Here is a 20,363-nt window from a genome sequence, read left to right as displayed (position 1 = left end):
GAAGCCATTACTGTCCATTAAAATCCTTTTTACAGTTCAATGGAGGTTCATAAGGGCTATCCATCCTTCATTAGGGAGAAACTGTATAATCTTCTAAGTGTTTCCAATTCCTTGGTAGTCTTTGACAGCCTTATATCTAGATGCACAGACGGAGGGGGGGATCATATTTAACCAAGGGAAAGGGGATTAAATAAGTAGCTGTTGGATGTCCTGATTTCTATTTGATCAATAAATCATCAAGTGCCTTAAGTGCTTTATTCACTATTAAATTAAATGAAAAATACTTTAACCTGCCTCCCTTGTGTCAGCAGATAAAGCTAATAATATTTTTTGGTTATATTCCAATTTAGGTATTTAAGTGCATTAAACACCATGGGACATTTTTTTCTTGGAATAAATAGAAAATGGTCTTCAAGTCCAAATGCTTAAAAAATGTTTTCTAGAGGAAAGAGCTTTTGAAATAGAATATGTGCACTGATTGGTACATTTAAATCGGGCATGAATGGGGAGGCAACCCATGTGCTTTCACTTGAAGGAAATACTGGGTTTTATAAGGCACAACAAATAGTATTTGAGTCAGAAGCTTCAGCACTCAGAGGGAAGATTTAACTAACCTTTTCTCTAAATGTTTACCCTTTCCTTTTGTTTTCACCTCTAAATTAAGTGTAGCTTTAACTCTTTCCTCTCAGACTTTCTTATTTCAGCTCTTCCTATCTGAACAGATCCAGTGTGAGTAAAAGCAGAACGTTGCAGCATAAACATTGCATGGGATCAAGCCCTTTTCTAAGAGGGATCATCCATACACCACCCCTGTATATGAGAAGATAAAAAATATCTGCTTAGAATCTCAGACACATATTCATTAACGTTTCTAGAAATCCACATTAGGACGGTGTGGTTATTTCATTTGCTTTTGTTTTAGGGATGAACTTTCCCCCATTGGAGGCGGGGCTATGGGCAAGTCCATGTTTATGAAAAACAGCAGCGCTGCACCGGAGGAGACTCCAGATGCTTAGGTAGATACAGGCGCCCCCAACAATGCGCAAGGCAATACCTGATTGGCACAACAGAGATAAGCAGAAAACGAGGTGACACTCCAAACTCTATTGGAGTAGGTAGCTCTAACAACTTAAAGACTAAGAATACTGAGGCCGTCCCATACTGAAACGTTTCTATTATATATCTATATAGTAATTTCATTCTCCTCCGTTGCCTTTCCTCTGGCGCTAATAACGTGGCGCGGCCCTAAACCCGCGATCGAATGATATTGGTGACGTTTAATTGCCAACTTAGCATCTCGGGCACACCTCCCAGCCCATTAGCCGCCGCAGCCTCACCTGGTTCTACGGGCGAGCTCAGCGGCCTCAATGGCCAGAGCCTGATTATACAGCCAAGCTGCTAATTTAGCGAACCGCCCTTTATAGGGAGGCCTTGATGGACGCCACACGCCGGAGTCAGGCGCGCGCTCCGAGGAGGCGCCGGAGTCTCCCCGCCCCCCGCCCCCTCCGCAGGCCGCCTCCCGGCAGAATGAGAAATGGGGAATTAGCGGAGGTGTGGGCAGGCAGGGAGCCGAGCAATTAGCGCGGAGCTGCCGCCCCAGGGACGGAGAGGGGGTCGCCGCCGGCCGAGGCGGAAGGCTCCGGCAGGCCCAGCAGCTCTGCCGCCCGCCCTCGCGGCCTGCAAGGGCAGGGAGTCCCTGGCTCGGCAGGCTGCCGGCGCGGCCGTTTCCCCTCCGAGCGCCAAGTGAGAAGCGCCACGCTTGGAGCGAAATGGCGGGCGGGCGGGCGAGCAGGCACCAGGAGCCAGGCATCCTCCGCACACACGCAGGCCGCTGCCCGGAGCAGAGGGCGGGAAGCCGCGAGGCAGGCCGTCTCCAGCGCTGGGCCCGCGACTAGACGGGAGGCGCCTGCCCCGCGTCACTGTCCTTGATTAGCCGAGGACACGCGTGTGCGGCCCTGTGGCGGCTGGTTACAGTCCCCGCAAGGTTAGGCATGCGGGGTTCTCCACAGCGACTGTGGCACAGTGTGATAAGCCTTCTCGGGATCGACATGGGAAATAGATCTCCGTTTTAGGTTCGGGCGTTCTCAATGCGCCTGTGTTTTGTAGGGCAGCCGTCTCTCGATGCGGCATGCCTAGGCTTTTGCTTTTGGCTTTCCGGGTCAGTAATGAAACAGACTGCCGCCCGGGAAAGTTCATGCCTCAATAAATGTGTTTCTGTTCAAAGTACCAAAGGATCTTTCTGTTTTCCCCCCACATCAAACAAATGTTTCTCCTGCAACGTAGGAGCTTGTTAAAATGTATTCAGTACTAAGTAGGCCTGTTCAACCGAGACACAGGCACCCACGCAATCAACACAGGATAATGTTTGACATTTGTATATCTAAAAACTACCTAGATACAGAATTAGTATACGCTTCTTCCCTCTTGGACTCAAGAGAAAGTAATCATCACTCTGGAAGGTATATGGGTAGAAAACCATGATTTATTCAAGGCCAGATTTACTGCTGAGTAGGGGGGCAAAAGGGATCTAAACAGGGGTCTATGCTGCCTTTGTGTAAGATCACTTATGATACATAAAAATAAAACTGTCCTTTTTGCATATGTAAAATATACATAATAGTAGATTGTTGTGTGTTTCCCCCTCTGACACACAAAGGTAATTCACACACACACACACATATATATACATACATAATTTTTATATATACTACAGATCTCTATTTGTTATTGTAATTAGGGAAAGAGTGGATATGCCTCCTGCAGGGGACTGGAAGTAACACAAAGGGAACACAAAAAGAATTATCAGATGATTCATTTTATTAGAACTAAGTACAACAACACAAAGAATTGGTTAAAATGTTCAGTACCCCAGTGTGAAGAAAAGTGTATTTCAGGCCCTGTTCTTGAGGGCCCCAGGTCTGCCAGGCACTCTTCAGTATACTGAATGGTGCTGGTATCCGGCTGTACCAGGAAGAAGGAAAAGAGGAAGCCACTAACTGCAAATATAGCTGTTTGCAAGCGGAGGGGACATGTAGCAGCCCTAATATTAACAAAACTGGAGCTTAATTTTAGGTGTTGCACTAGCTGGGCACAGAACTGTTTTAACTATAAGGGGGAACATGTGCTCCAAGTGATTACGAAAGCTATCCTAAAAAGGTCTACTCAGAACCCTGCTCAGAAAGTGTTCTTAGGATATGGTTGTAAAAGTGCATACCTATTACAGATATTGATGATATATTAAGGGATTATGCCTTGACTGTTAAAGCCAGGCAGGAATGGAGGAGGCTACACTTAAAACCTTGTCCATCATAAACACAAATGCTCCTCATATACTTTGCAGCATATAGAGAGGCTGGACTACATGAACCTGCAGTTTGTGCAGTCTCATGGTGCCCCATCTCTCCCCCCTTGGTTGTAACCACAAGGTAAATATTTCTGTGGAGGTTTTAGTAATGGGGGTCTACTGCTTACATCTCTGGGTCTCTGTGCCTAGGCTGTGTCTCTGGTCCCCCAGGCAGCTGGTGGGAGCCTGGGACTGTGCTCTTGAAACACAAAAGATGAAGAACAAATGGACACCTCCCACAATCTCTCTCCCCCCCCCCTATCCTGTCCTGTCCAGCCCTGCCCTCTCCTCCCCCTTGGCGGGGCACAATGGCAAGTGAAGAGCAGGACGGTGGGGAATCAGCTTCGCCAGAGGCTCTGGCCGGGACATTTCGTGCAGCCTTTGGCACCGGGGCGCTCCCGGGTTATGGATTTCTCGCCCGCACCCCTGGTTCTCTCCGCCGCTCTATTATATATTCGCCTGATTGGCGATCGTGGCGTTATTAATTGTGGCCGCGCCTTGGCTTGCTCTTTGCGAGAGCAGCGCTCTAAATTGGCTCTAATAAATATTAGACGCTAGATTAGGCGAGGTGAAGCCGGCGCGGCGCTCCATTTTCGACCTGTAGCCTCTGCAAAGCCGCCAGTTCTGCGCCAGATTAGCCCCATCCATCCAGTGTCAATGGTTGTCTTGTTGAGAAAATCAGTGAGTAAACACGGCTGACAGAGAGGGGGCTCAGCTGATTACTCATACAAATAGACTGCAAACTCCTCCAGGAGAAGCTGTTTCCAGAGATGGGTTTCTCGCATTGACAGCGCGGCTTCTCCCAGGATCGTGTGTCCTGCTGTTCCCACTTTGTCCTCCATCAATCACACAATTGTGTCCGGGATGTTTTATAGAGTCACTTAATATCCCTGCCTTCATCTCTATTCACTTAGAGAATGATCTACCATAAAGGGGGGGGGGAGGCTTTTCTTTTCTTTCTTCCTTTCCCCCCTTATTTCTCCAGAATGGGACGCGGACCACAATAGCGCCGGTGGGGAAACGCAGCCTGCCCAGGGAGTCAGGGGAGGGGGGAAATAAAAACAACAAACAAACGAGGGGGAAAAAAACCCTTACTCGGCTTTCTGATGTAAATATACCAGAACCAGCCAGGGATACTTCCCTACCAGGCAACCCGTGATTTTAATGGCTCCCACCGTCCCCTTATTGTCTGGTGGTCTAATGACAAACCGGCTCCTTCTCATCATAAATAAGCAAGTAAAAGTGGGGTGGGAGGGACAGAAAAGCGTCGGGAAATGCGAAGCTAAACAGTACCTCGGCGCAAAGGCACCTTAAAAGGCGCATAGAATATAGGCTTGCGGACCTCACCGAGGTCTGGGGGGTTTCAGGTGAATGAACCGCCTCGTTTGTAACCGGTTAATGGCTCAATTAACCGCCTCCTATCAATGGGGCAGGATCTCGGTAGAGGTGGCTAGCTGAAGCGACCGAGTGGAGGGCGAAATGTCTCGGGATCAGAAAGGATGGCTGGGGCAGTCAGTGCTTCCAACCTCCTTCCCGGAAACAAGGACCACCTCTCTGATCAGGGAGCATACCTGAAAAAGGGTCTCTTGGGCACGCTTACTGGGAAGTAGGCGTTGGTGAAATCAGTGGGTCCGAGTTGGAAGTCAATGTATTTGGGATGTGTGTGAGTGTGTGAATCTCTGATGAAAGACAACAAGCAAGGGGCGAGTTCTTTCTGCGGCTACTTGTGACTGGTGCACAACTGATAAGTAAGTTCCTCTGAAATGAGTAAGAATTAAGTCCATCAGGGATGGGGCGTCAGGCATTTCCTTAACCGAGTGCAGTTTTAATATAAATTAAAGCACATTCCTTATGTATGCATAGATACAATTATAATAATTATAGAGATAGACAGAATATAACATTTTAAGTAAGATTCCAGTACCCAAGTATTGGATTAGGGGTTAGTGGACTCAAGAGAGTCAAAATAAAAATACAAGCATTTTCGGGAAGTTATGTCCTTCTGTTACACCAAAACAACATCAACAAAAGGATTCCTATAGCACCCTGAAGAAGGACCTATTTATTATACATGGCACCAGCTTTCCTTTAAATATTACGTTACACATTTTGCAACTGGACCAACAATCCGTTCAAAATCAATGTCACCCCAATTTCCCCCTTTGCCAGATGGATTTAAGGAAATTTCTTGTACAGCGCTAGCCTTGGCATGTTTATTCAGGAGGAAACCCACTAACTTTAATGTGACTTACTTCCGAGCAAGTGTTTATAAAATTTCAGCCTACTCTTATCCCCCACTCCCAACAGGTTTGCGGATTTTTCTCCCCCTAGTGTGCGTTTTCTTAGCAACCGCGATGTCGCTCAGCCGTGCTTATTGTTGCATTAAAAATATGGCCTTTCTTTTGTAGCCAAAGAGGCCAGGCGGGTGCAAGACCGCCTTGAATGCTGGAGAATTTTAAAGACAGGCGAAGGAATTACAAGGTATTACTGTTGAAGTGCCTCATCTGCAAATTAGATTGCTACACAATTAATCAGAAAGTTAATTAATGAGCAAGTTACTAATTAGGACAATTTAAAACCGATGTTTATAGTGTCTTACCTTTAAAAAAAATAAAATACCAGCCAGCTAATTGGCCCCTACCTGGGTTTCATAACTCATCACCAAGGTTATAATGCTGCAGATGTTTTGTTTATTATGTAACACATGGCAATTATGTCAGTATTATATTGGGCGCATCGCGAATGAATCCATCTTGAGAATTTTGTTATGACTTTAAGGCTTATATTTCTTCAAATAATACAGAGGGGAAGTCTACCCCAGGGGCGGAGCAAGGCCTTCTCTTTGGCAGTCCTTGCAGAAATCCGGCAAAGCCAGGGCTTTCTCCATCAGCGAAGCGAAGCCATGTGGTTCCATCCAGTCCCAAGCAATATGCCCTCCTTGTGCGCCAGACTTGCCATCCACGCAGCCTGATCCTAGGCAAATTTATTTGCAAGTTCTGTCATGCTGAACTGAATTCCCCAAAAATGTGCAGGGTGCTAGCCTTAGGACCCAAAATGATTAAGAGGTCCGGGAAATGTGTGTATCCGTGGGTATTCGCCATTGTTAATTCAATTCATTTCCAAACCACCTTTAGAGTGAAAATATACAAATCAAACAAAACAAGTCACACAACACATTTGGGGGTTTATGAAAGGTTAGCGGGTGGAGGGGGTTGATTGGCTAAAACAAATCCATTGATTTGTGGGCGAGGGGTGACATTTGATACTCACCGGAGAGTTTAATTATAACTCCTTAAAACAAGAGAAATAAACAGGGTTCTAATATGCATAAGGCAATAGAGCATGCAGAACCAAATCCTGCCCCCAAACTGAGGAAGGATTCTAGCATGTGATTGTTTCGGTGAACGGAAGAGACGATGAAAAGAAGAGAAACAGGAACTTCCGGAGGGGCAGAATTCTCCTTCCAGTCCAGACCAACTAAGGGGGGGGGGGGGGTTGCGCATCCTCGCCAAACAGCCTGCAGTCGAAAACGACCTTTCTTGTTTTTAGTGGAAGGACCAAATGAGCGTTACCTCTGCATTTACAAGGGGGAAAGTGGCAGGCACGACCCCCTCCCCCGGCCTGTTAGGTCCCCCAATAGGGATCAAATCGGGGCTGTGTAACGACACGAGTGTGTGTGCGCATCTGATGCGGTTGCTTTCACGTCCTTGTCTCCTTACCCGGGTCCCTCCACCAAGCCTTTCCCGCCCTCCCTTTCAACGCTGAAGCTGCGGTTCCGACCACAGCGCGTTTCCCTCCTGAGTAGTCCCGCTCAAGGCAGCGGGATCTTGCTCGAAGGAAGGCATCGGCCCGCACGGAGGATGCAAAATAAACGAACAACGCAAGCCCTTTCAGTGGTGCCCTTGAGGGTTAACTGGCCTGGCTTGATAGCCCTGCGCTTGGACGGTTGCAGAGGTGCGACCCTCAGCTAGCACGTGGGAAGGGTATGGACGGGGCTGACTCGCAGTCACCTCTCTCTCCGGGACAAAACCCATCCCTACCAATTATTCTTGCCCCTTCATCTAACCATGGTCCTACGGTTCTTCGCCCAGGATGCTCTCCGCACGACAACTTGCACCCGCGTCTTGTGTGGACGAGGAAGAGGGGGGCTATGGCAGTGGCGCCCCCACCCGAATCCTCTCGCCTTACTCCCGCCGGGGGAATGGAACAAGGCACTCCTCCGACCGACTTGGAGGGCCGTGTAAGTTAAGGGCATCGCCTGAGCTGGAAACCAACCCGAAGATAGCAGGAGACTTTTCTCCCGGGGCCCAGGGTCCTCTTCCCGCAGGTCTTCTTTCTCTACCACTGGCCGAGGGGGGCGGGGGTATTACAACCCACCCAAACTACCCTTGGTAATCTCCTGTTCAACAGGGAGGAGTACGTACAGGTAATTTTTTAATGAAGAGGTTCCTGTACCACGTTATTAGCCATAAATCTACACTATTCTTTGTTGGTTAAAATCATTATCATCATCATCGCTATCATTACTGAACTCATTATTCTTGTGTTACTATCAGAGTAGATTTATGATAATGCCCACCACCATCACGCCTGAGCTAAAGAAGGTGTAAAGGTTTGATTAATAGCTGCTTTCACGTTTTAATACTCGACATTTTCTCTCTTAAAAAAATAAATAAATAAGAGCCGTGATAATTACAGGCGGTAATTGCTGCTCTCCGTACCAGGGATCGGATTAGGCACATGTGTGTTTTTCTTAAAGCCACCGGTGGATCAATACGGAGTAAAGCTTGGGGGAAATAATGGCTTTGTTCAGGAACAATGATAATTGAAAAAGTAAACGTCACAAAAAATATGCTGATGATGAATTTCTTCACCGAGGAGGAGACTACGCCGCACCCCCTCTCCCCCCCCCCCTTTGCAAAACAGCCACGATTTGTATGCGAAGGTGTCAGGCTCCCAGAGAATTAAGGAGCCATATTGCGAAATGGTTCAGAGGAGAAGATATTATTGGATGTCTTCGTCAGTTTGTCTTTGCACACGCACATGATGCACACAGAAGCAGGTCTAGGGATGCTCAGCTAACCCATCATCTCGCAGCCTCACCGGCGCTGAATTACCGAGAGCGCGGCTGGCGAGAAGCACGCAGGCGCACACGCCCGGTCTGTCCCCTTAAAGGTTACACGGCGCTCTGCTTCGCTTTGTCTTCCTCGTGCCCTTTCCTGGCAAAAATGGAGACATCACATCCTTGCCCAGCCCCGGCTCAGTATTTATGAAGGGTTTCTGACAAATAGGCAGGCTGGCCACGCATGGGTGGCTGCCTTCATTCCGCACTCGGCTTGTTTACATAGGACCAGCACCATTTCCACGGATTAAACAAATCACGCCGAGGAGGAGACATTTATAATCCGCCAACGAGGCCACAGTCAGTTAAAAGGGGCGCGCGTGTGGATGTGGGTACGGCTGGGAGGAAGAAAAATAATGTCCAGGGCCGGGGAGCTGACCTTCTCCTGAGAGGGTAACTCAGGGATATACCGGAGATAAATACAAGTTATATATAATAGCGCCGGCATACATGTAGGCTGGTGTGTGCCTACGCATACAAGCGGACACTGTTATACAGAACTCTCCCTTGGTGTGCGTGTCCATATATCGACGCAGAGAATCGCGGGTTTAATTATCTATGACCAGGTTTACGCCATTTCCCCCCACCTAAGGAGTTTTCTGCAAAGGGACAAATAATAATTCATGGCTTGGTGAACATGCTACTGGGCGATTCTGTTTCCATGTAACAGGTGCACAATCAGCATACTTATCCAGCTTATATTTAGATCACTTTGTAAAGCGACATCAGTATTTAACGGACGGCATTAAGACGCACGGCTGCCCCAGGACGGTGCCGAGTTAGGTGCACTGAAATCCTATTAAAACCAGCGATGTCTAAAAATGCCTGTGCTGGATTCCGAACACTGAGACGAATATTCTTTTGTTATCTATTATCTAATTTGTTTCCGCCATCACGTATGCAAGGGCACACGGGAAAATGGCTGAAGACAAGGGCTGCACATCGGACGGGGGGCGAACGGCTTTCGGGGAGCGCGTCGGTGCTCTTCTGCAGCCGGGCGGAAAGAGTGTTCTGGCGTCAGAGCCCCGTAACGTTCCAGCCGCGTCAGTTTAGCGAGCCGTTACTGCCCTTCACCCGGAAGTATAAATGCGAGCCATTCCGAGGCGTTTCCCCGCCACCAGCCTCTCCGCTCCAGTAAAAGGGAGCCCGTTTAAATCATGCTCCTCGCTGTCGGACTAGGAGCGGCGATACTCTGGCAGGAGCCATGACTGAAAACGTTGCCCTTCCTCTCCGTCAGCTGCCCGGCCAGCTCGCGCCGGCTGTTGCTGGCTTTCCCTCTTCCTCTTTCTTCCCGCCACAGCTGGTGGGTTTTTTTAATGACACATGTCAGCCACCTCGGGCAGCGGGAGCGGGAGGCGGACGGAAATTCCCCGCAAAATAGCAATGGTTTCGAAAAAAAGGATCACAACAAAAATATTGAATAAATTCCCTTTTAATTTATTTGATCATTCCACATTACGGAGCTATGAATTGCTCAAATTTGATAACAAGTACTCAATTCAACTCATTATGTAAGTTAAATTAGACTTCGATAAAATTTCAGTGGCGCGCAGTGGTTCCTAAAATGAAATGTAATTTGTGCAAGAATTTGTTGTATCTGTCACAAATATTTCCAATTAGCGGCCGTAATTATTTGATAGTTTCTGCAATTATGGCTTAAACGGGTGAATTTGGGACTGTGGAGGACCCTAATTGGCCTAAATTTGATATTTTGCATATTTGCATAATGAGGAAATTGGTAGAAAATTGTGTTCATTCATTTGTGAAAAATCCTATGAATTTTATGAATTTGAAAGCTCTGTTTGTGCAGACTGTGACTTTGCTTGCTGATCCCTGAGGAGCTCGCGTTGAATGCCTGAACAGGCAGCGCGCCAACTTCCCCACAAGGAGGAGAAAGCGTGGGAGGGGGAGAGAAGGGGGGTGGGGAGGGCCGCCGCCGCGCGCCAAACAGCAGGGGGTTCTGCGCATGTGCTCCCTCCTGCATTCTCTTTCTGTGCAAACCGCAAAAACTCGCGGAGGGAACGCCGGCGCGGTTGTGTGTGCGAGTGTGATAGTGTGGTCCCGACGTTTGTAACAGGCTGCTGCCCCCTTCGCGGTGCAGGCGTTTCTTATATGCATTGCGCGAGATCACGGCGCCTCTGCTGTCCGCGAGGGAAAGGAGCGAAAGGTTGACTGAATGGAAGCTCGTGCGTTTGGCGTGTATAAGGACAACGGCCGAAGCTTCTCTTCTGCAGAAGAAGCGCCCGTGATCTATGGTGCTGTCAGTTGGAAACTTAAAAGAGAAGCCAGAGGCTCGGCGTTTAAGGCGCAGGCCCGGCAGCCCCATTCATCATTACTTGGCGGCATTTTTAACGGCCTGCACTTGGCTAGGGTTAACGTCTTAACAACTTTGACGCGAGCCTGAGGCCGGGTCAAACCCAAAAGGGCTGTCGAACAGAAGAGACCACTGTGGAAAGGAAGGACGACCGCGTTTGCCTGGGACAGGCAGGGCTTGATTTCTGTCCGAGGAAACTGAAAACAGCAGGGTTTTAAGGAAATAATTTTATCCACACAGCTTAGGGCCAGAAAGGTATTCTAGAACATTATATAGATTTTAGGGTTGAGTATCGAACCCCAGATTACATGTGTTGAGTTTGGTAGTTCAGAAGAAGGAAATTAGGGCTTAATTTTTACATCATTTTTGCCATGTATGTAATGTCTTAGGGTGAGAACTTACCCTCTTGTTTTCCAGCTCAGAAATCTCCAGATGGTTGACAACAGTCAAAATGCAATAAAACAAAAATAAGAAAACTGCCAACCTGAAAATGAACACAGTCAGTCAGAGAATTAAATGCCTGCATGAATTGTCATGATTTCAATGTGGTACCTTCAAAAAGGAAGGTACACAACATTAGTGACTGTGGGATGACCAAGTTCCATAAATAAGGCTTTATACCTCTGCTCTTCCTCTGTCTCCACACACACACACCCTCCATATACCCCCTCTCCCTATGGCTTTCTACTGTAAGAACTGAACAGTAAAAAAAATGGTGGTGTTGCTGGGAAATCTCATTTCAGATTGGCTGATTCTGTGAAGGCTCAAGGGGGTGGGCAGGTTACAGTGTATGAGCAATAGGGATGTGAGTGTCCTACATAGTGCAGGGGGTTGGACTAGATGACCCATGAGGTTCCACCCAACTATTATTCTATGATTCTATGAGATTCAACCCAATTGGTCTGGATCTACCTCTTCAGTGACTCAGTAAGGGTGAAAACATCCTACAGAGTGAAAGCTAGGAAAATATATTTTAAAGTAAGGGAGAAGGAAATTAGTTTAAAAAAATGGTGTGTTCTGTCCAAACTAGAACAGCTGGTAGGTGTGACTGTCAATGGGTTCATTGTTTAGGCTTGGATGAGTAATTTCCCGCAGTGTACACACTTGTGATGAGAACTGAAAAGAACTTGCAAATTTATGTGCCCCATTTTTACATGTATTAGGGTACAAGTACACTATTTCCCCCATGTTGGATATGCTATAAAGAGGGAAAGGTCAGTTGGCTGGTGCATACATAGTCCAGAGATGAGGTTCTTTGCACAAGTGAGTTGGGTCAGGACATCACAGTGGTAAAGGTGCAACAATGAGGCTGGAAGAAACTCAGAAACCCTTTTTCCAAAGTTGAATACTAGAGAAGTATATTGTGTTGCTTGTGGGAATGTGATTAATATGGCTTGAGACACAAAGGTGCTGTAGCATGAAAAGGTAAGGCTAGGGTGGCTGAGGAATAACTTATCAGATGCTTTGTTCCAGGTCAAACTTTGAGTCCAATGACACCTTTATGACTAACCAAGTTTAATTCTTGGTATAAGCTTTCATATGCATGCATACAAAATCTTACACCCAGAATTAAATTTTGTTGGTCTTAAAGGTGCCACTGAATTCAGACTTTGTTCTACTGCAGCCTTTCTCAACTTTTATACCATTAAGAACCCCCTGAAACATTCTTCAGGCTTTGAGAAACCCCAGAAGCGGTATGATTGTGCAGAATATAGTTGGGAAGAACAGATATGTACATCGCCACCTGGGACCCCTCCCCTTCCTGCCCCCTCCTGGCCCATCATTGGATATTTTGGTATTTGTGGGTCAACATGACCATATATGGTCATGAAACCCTGGTTGAGAGCTGTTCTGTTGCTTCAGATCAATATGGCTACCATCTGAATGTTAGTTCCAGGTCCTTAATTTAATTTAAAAATAGTTTCTTCTTAGAATTAAATTCCTTACAAATAATTTGTCCTAGAGTTGGTCATTTGAAGAGAATGGCCCTCTTTAGCTGGTAGAGTTCTGGTTTCAGCTTCACAACTAATTTTTCTTATAAGATTGGTAATCAAGCTTTGAATGAGTCTGTGTTGATGTTATTTTAACTTGAGCATCTACAAATCTCACCCTTGATATGCAACAGAAAAATCTCCAAAAATTGCAAAGCCTGTCATGATGTATAACATTCCACTGGAGAGTTTTATACTTCACTTTAAGTCCCCAAGGTAGCTTTAGTAGGTTAGCACTTCCCCTCTTGCTGTATAGCTGTATAATAAGTGAAGATGTACCACTCTCTAAATGCTTAAGTGCTTTATCTTACAATGCATTCTCAGTAAAGGTCAACATAAATTTATCTTCCATTGATGCAGCATTTGTTTTTGGCTTCTAAAGTGGTTTGTGAGGTAGCTGGAATAGAATTTCCATTAAAATGTAAACAATGAATGGACAGGTATATGAAGGTACTTCTGGCCATTTGGAAGCATTTTCTTTTGTTTAGGCATAATTGGGTGTTTCGGGGAGCTCTTAAACTGAGATATGCTTCTAGTAAGCATTCTACAATGTTCCTTGACCTCATCTTCCCCTAACCAGTGAGGCTGCTTCTCACTCTACTTCCTAAGGGACTATTGTGCACACCTGTAGCATAAGAACCGTGAAACTTTAAACTCAGTGCACATGTCTGTTTCCAAGAAAAAAATAGTGTCTGGCAAAACTGAAACACCTCCAGGGGTTGCAGATATTCTTTTTGAAATACACGTGGTTTCCTAATGAGAAATCATTCTTTTTCTCTATATTCTGACCTAACAGTAGGCTTTTGTCCAGAATACAAATTGTGCACCAAAAACAATCAGAAGCTGTGACACACTCATTTCCTTTAGAACCAGCTTTTCATGATCCACAGAGTCAAAGGCTTTCTGTAGTCTATGAAATTCTCTTGTATCCTCCAGGACCAACATATATTTGTAATATGATCTATAGTGCCTCTTCCTTTTCCAAATCCAGCTTGAACATTTGGCATTTCACTTTCCATATATGGTAACTGTCTTTGTTCTAAGAGTTCAAGAATCACTTGACTCACTTGAAAAATTAATGTGGTGGTATGATAGTTGCTACAATCTTTGGCATCTCTTTTTAAAATTGGAATGTAAATCAAGTGTGTCCAGTTGGTTGGCCATTGCTTTGTTTTCCATATTTGTTGGCACAGTCTTGTTAATATTTTGATGGACTGTTTCTGTGGCTTGGAAAAGCTGTATTCATAGCCCATCTACTTGTGATTTGCTTCTGCCAATGGCTCTCAGTGAAGCTTCACTTCCTAAAACTGTAGGTTCTTTCTCAAAATTTTAAGAATTTTATCCACCATGCATTGAGGCTTTTCTTTTAGCAACAGAAATAGTTTTTGCACATACCTCCTCGAAAATATTGCTGGTTCTTGTGGTTTGTGTTAATCTGAGTTTAGTAATTAAAATCTGGTGGTCTTGCAATAGCAGAAAGAATTGAGCTACCCCATCTTTGCTTCTGATTATGTAACCTATTTGATTTGATTTCTGTATTGGTCATCTGGTGATGTTCATGTATGCCATTGTCTGGTTGCCATCTGAAACACGTGTTTGTAATGAATACATTGTTTTCTTTGCAGAATTCTATTAGGTGCTCTCTTGTTTCATTTCATGCTCCTAGCCCAAATCTTGACAACATTTTCTTCTGCTTTGTTTTTTACTTATGTGCTTCAGTCAACTATGATTATCAGCACATCTTGCTTAGGTGTGTGATCAGTTTCTTCCTGGTCATTTGCATAAAAGCTTTCAGTTTCTTCCTCTTCAGCATCTGTTCTTGGGGTGCAGACTTGAAATGATGGTTATATTGATAGGCTTTCCATGAAGTCTGATTGATATTCAATCAGACTTTGTGTTGTAGCCCTGACTCCCTGTGCTACATCTTGTTTCACTATTAATACAACTCTGTTTCTTCTGTGGTCATTCCCCTTTGTAATTTTCTGACTTAAAATATCCCAATCTAGTCTACTTTAGATCACTCGCTCAGGACTGTAGTGTTCAAACATACCATATCTTTGAGCTTACCTTGATGCATACTTTTCATATTCCATGTTCCTATTATCTATATCAAACAGCTTTGAATGTTCCTTTTGTATCCATTCATGTAAACAACTGGCTATTTTCCTGTTTTAATCCAGTTGCATAATTAAGAATAGCAGTAGTTATAGTTGTCCTCAGCTCTTCCCCAGTAGCTGATTGAGTGCCATCCAACTTGGAGGTTCCATAGAATCATAGAGTTGGGCCATACAGGCCATCTAGTCCAACCCCCTGCTCAACGTAGGATCAGCCCAAAGCATCCTAAAGCATCCAAGAAAAGTGTGTATCCAACCTTTGCTTGAAGACTGCCAGTGAGGGGGAGCTCACCACCTCCTTAGGCAGGCTATTCCACTGCTGAACTACTCTGACTGTGAATTTTTTTCCTGATATCTAGCCTATATCGTACTTGTAGTTTAAACCCATTACTGCATGTCCTTTCCTCTGCAGCCAATGGGAACAGCATCCTGCCCTCCTCCAAATGACAACCCTTCAAATACTTAAATAGGGCTATCATGTCCCCTCTCAACCTCCTTTTCTCCAGGCTGAACATTCCCAAGTCCCTTCATAGGGCTTGGTCCCTTGGCCCCAGATCATCCTTGTCGCTCTCCCCTGTACCCTTTCAATTTTATCTATATCCTTGAAGTGAGGCCTCCAGAACTGCACACACTACTCCAGGTGTGGTCTGACCAGTGCCGTATACAATGGGACTATGATATCTTGTGATTTTGATGTGATGCCCCTGTTGATACAGCCCAAAATGGCATTTGCTTTTTTTACCGCTGCATCACACTGCCTGCTCATGTTTAGTTTACAATCCACAAGTACCCCAAGGTCTCGTTCACACACAGTATTACCTAGAAGCGTATCCCCCAACCATTTCCTTTTTCCTGACCCAGATGCAGAACTTTAGACTTATCTTTATTAAATTGCATCTTGTTCTCATTTGCCCATTTTTCCATTGTGTTCAGATCTCGTTGAACTCTGTCTCTATCTTCTGGAGTCCTCCCAATTTGGTGTCATCTGCAAACTTGATGAGTAGTCCCTCCACCCTTTCATCTAGATCATTAATAAATATGTTAAAAAGTACCGCACAGAGCACCGAGCCCTGAGGTAACCTGCTACTCACCTCCCTCCAGTCTGATGAAACACCATTGACAATAACTCTTTGAGTGCAGTTCTGTAACCAATTTCCTATCCACCTAACTATCCATCTTCCATCTTTTAAAATTTCGGATTGTCTCATAGGTTTTTGACGTAAGAGTTGGTCAGAAGTGGTCTTCTGGGCAGTCTTAATCAGGGTTACCTGAAGGGGTACTGCCATTGTCAATGAAAGATCCTCTGCTGGCGTTACCTTCCACTACTGCTGTTGTCCAGTAGCTGCCAATTCATTGATTCTTCCATTCCCATTGCCACTGGAACTATGTGTTCTCTTCTGCTGATGTGGCCATTGGTCCCTGAAGGGGGTGGATGTATCTTAGACTGATGTGTTAGCTGTGATCATTCCACTTTGAATGACCCTGGTAGGAATTTAGACCTCTTATGGTATTGCTCTCAGCTTCACTGATACACACAACCCCACTCACCCCATTAAGGTGTGCATCCAAGGCAGGGAAGCTCATGTAGTAGGACATAAAGCCTTGTTAGTATGTCCCTCTTTGAGCATGAATTCTTCATAAGTTTAGGATCAGTCTGTAATGTCTTTTAAAAGCTGCTTCTACAGTAGGGCACATTTGTCTTGTGCAGTCATCTGCAAATGGAACTGAAAATTGGGTTTCATGTTTAACTTAATACAGCACTTTATTCCACATAATATCTAGCAGTTTCAGACCCCTCAGAAGATTGTACTGTATATTTACTTGGAACAAAGTCCTATTCAGCAAAGGTTCTGCTTCTTCCTACATTTTTTTCCTTCTTCCTTTGGTTTATAGCCAAATTATAATTAAGTATTGATTAATGAATGCTGCATGGAGAACAGGAATTAAATACTGCTTTTCATTTTGCAGCCAAAGCCATGACATAATTCGGTTTTTTTAAAAGATTACAATAATATGGTTATAAACTTAAGTATGAGCATAAAATAATAATAGCTTTAACCTGTCCGCAATAGGAACTGATATTTAAAATCTGTTTGGGAAGCTGCAATTAGATGTGTGTGTGTTAAGTGCTGTCAAGTTGCTTCTACCTTAAGGGAACTCTATGAATTAATGACCTCCAAAATGTTCTACTATTGACAGCATTGCTCAGGTCTCACAAACTGATGGTCGTGGTTTCCTTGATTGAGTCAGTCCCCCTGTAGATCTTCCTTTTTTCCTGTTGCCTTAAACTTTTCCTAGCATTGTTGTCTTTTCCAGTGAGTCTTGTCTTCTCATAATGTGCCCAATGTACAGTAAGTCTCAGTTTGGTAACTTTAGCTTTTAGGGAGAATTCGGGCTTGAGATTTAAATTAAAGAATCAAACACTAGAATTAAAATTGGAGAAAAGAATGTAAATAATCTTTGGTATGCTGATGACACTACCTTCCTGCCAGAAAGGCCTAGAACAGCTGATTACAAAGGTCAATGAGGTAAGCAAGAAATCTGGCCTTTTCTTAAACACGGAAAAGACAAAAATAATGACCACTGCAAAAGACAGACATGTCACAATAACAATTGATGGTGAAGAGATCGAATGCGTTCAAGAATTCATTTTTCTTGGATCACAAATTGATGTGAGTACCAATTGCAGTATGGAAATAAAACATCAAATTGCTCTGGGTCACTCAGCAATGACAAGCTTGAACTAAACATGGAATAGCAAGGACATAAGCCTGACTACCAAATGTAGATTAGTTAGATTTATCATATTTCTAATAACCACTTATTGCTGTGAAAGTTAGACGATGAAAAATCAGACAAGAGAAATATGGTTCTGGAAGAGAAGATTTTTCCCTCAGCCCTCATCTATGATGCATTTTGAACATGCCTGACTGTGTCACAAACAGCTTTTTAAACTTCAATTTTAAAAGGGACTTGTTAAGTAGCCATGATAGTTAATGGCTGCTTATTTGAGAAAAACTTAACACTGAGCTCGATTATTTGGGTTCTCACCATTTTTTTAAAGTAATTAAATTTTAACAGGAACATGGAGCTAATGCATCTTCTCTTCTACTTCATGTACAACACAGAAATGCACTCTGAAAGCTATGGTTTGCCCCACCTCCAGACAGATGTTTGGAGCAGCTTACACAAAGTGATGTAAACGGTAATGACTGGGGAAGGCACTGGCAAACCACCCCGTATTGAGTCTGCCATGAAAACGCTAGAGGGTGTCACCTCAAGGGTCAGACACAGGGGTACCTTTACCTTTACACAAAGTGAAGAAGGAAATCCATTCATAGATTCATTCTAAACGGTAGGCAACATAATTCAGTAATGTGTATGCATTGTAAAAGTAAAACAAGAAGCAGTTCTGACAAGTATTTTATTATCACCTAGACTTGAATCTTGGCAGTATGAGCTGACAGACCAAGCACTTGTTGTCAGCCATTCAGTCATGTCTGACTCTTGGCAATCCCATGGAACAGCTGTCACCATGATCCCCAATCCCGCACCACCTCCCTTAGCTGTGCAATGTTCTGGCAGTTGTCCTTTCCAATTGCATCCAACCACCGTGTTCTTTGTCGGCCTAGTTTCTTTTTCCACTGACCAATCCTAGCATAATAGCTTTCTCCATTGAGTTGGATCACATGATATAGCTAAAGTAAGTGAGCTGGACTTTCGTGATTTTGCCTACCAATGATATTTCAGACTTTATGCACTGTAGTATTTCTTTGTTTGTAACTTTTGCTGTCCATGGGACCTGCAGAAACCTTCTCCAACACCGGCGTTCAAATGAATCAGTTCTTCCTATCTCGAACGTCTGAGAAAAGGAGTAGGATAAAAATTTACAGAGAGAGCTTTGTAAATCTCTGTGTAATGTAATTTCACTTTTTAAAGAAACTGAGTGCTATCCATTGTACTGTTTAATTATGAATCACTTTCCTCAGATGCCTTCCCATTCAATGCCATTGCATATTTTTTTCTTTCTCTCCCCCCACCTTTTATTTCAATGCTGTACTCTCCCTATCTTCAGCACTGGACAGGGCAATTATCACCATAGCTTGAAAATTCCCCTGTCCTTTATATGGGGATAGAATATTGCACTTTAGCAGTGGAGAAAGGAACACTGGAACATTTTTGAAAAAAACATGAATGGTATGGGGATGTTAGTTTCTAAGTCATTTGCTTGTGCTCTTGTTCCTTGATTTCAATGGGATGTGTAGATCAGTTCTGTGGATGTTTTTTTTTCAGGATTACATTCCACTATGTTCTTAGGGGGCTTACTCTCAAGCATATGGTTGCAATCTTAGTTGTAGCTTTTCACCTTCATTTTCTGTGCATTCCCACATAGGGGGGCACTGCACTTGCACAGGCCAGCCAGCAGAGGGCTTTCTACAGTTTTTATAAAACACTAGGTCCTACAAGGAAGAGCCCCTCCCCTGCAGTGCTGTAAAGGCAATTTTCCTGCCCATGGTCACATGCTTTGTGGGGAGGAGCCCTCTTCTTCCTCCTCTTTGTCATAATGTGAGAAGGATGTATTTTCTACAGCAGTTCTTTTTCCTGTTTTTTCTTTTTTACCTTTTACAGCTTGACACTTTCTCATTCAGGTGTGATAGCACAAAAGGAATTATTTAAAAAATGCTCACAGTGTGGGACAAAAATAATTCACTCTGATGAGTATTCCTTGTGTCTAATTTGTTTGGAAGAGGCCCACAACACCACCACATGTAAAATCTGTTTGCAGTTTACTCCTAAGTTTATTCTTGGAGACTCAATACAGTGCTTTTGGCACTCACTAACCACCTTCTGAACCAATAAATAAAATTTCCCTAAAATTTTTGAGAATGAAAACAATTTTCTTAACAGCTATTACTTCAGCACACAGAGTGTCAGAGTTAGGAGCCTTGCCCATTAAAAAAGATTTCTGTCAGTTCCACAAGGAGAAGGTGGTGCTTAGAACTAACTCCATCTTTAGATCTAAGGTAACATCAAAATTTAATTTATCTCAGGAAATAATTCTTCCAAATTTTTGTCCACAACTGAAGCATGCAAAAGAGAAAATATGTCATAATATAGATGTGCGATGAGCCCTTAAGGCAGGGGTAGTCAAACTGCGGCCCTCCAGATGTCCATGGACTACAATTCCCAGGAGCCCCCTGCCAGCATTCGCTGGCAGGGGGCTCCTGGGAATTGTAGTCCATGGTCATCTGGAGGGCCGCAGTTTGACTACCCCTGCCTTAAGGCCTTCTTAATACATATAGATTCCCTATCATGTTAAATTATTATTGTTATAATATTACGGCTGTTACTATTACTTGTTACCATGTGTTAATTCTATCCTCCCTGTTTTCTGTAAACCGCCTTGAGCCCTCAGGGAGGGCGGTATATAAATATAATAAATAATAATAAATTTTTTTTTTTTAGTCCTTCATCCTAA

Source organism: Paroedura picta, chromosome 7 (genome assembly GCF_049243985.1).
Source record: "Paroedura picta isolate Pp20150507F chromosome 7, Ppicta_v3.0, whole genome shotgun sequence".
NCBI classification, from domain to species: Eukaryota; Metazoa; Chordata; class Lepidosauria; order Squamata; family Gekkonidae; genus Paroedura; species Paroedura picta.
This window is presented reverse-complemented; position numbering follows the sequence as displayed.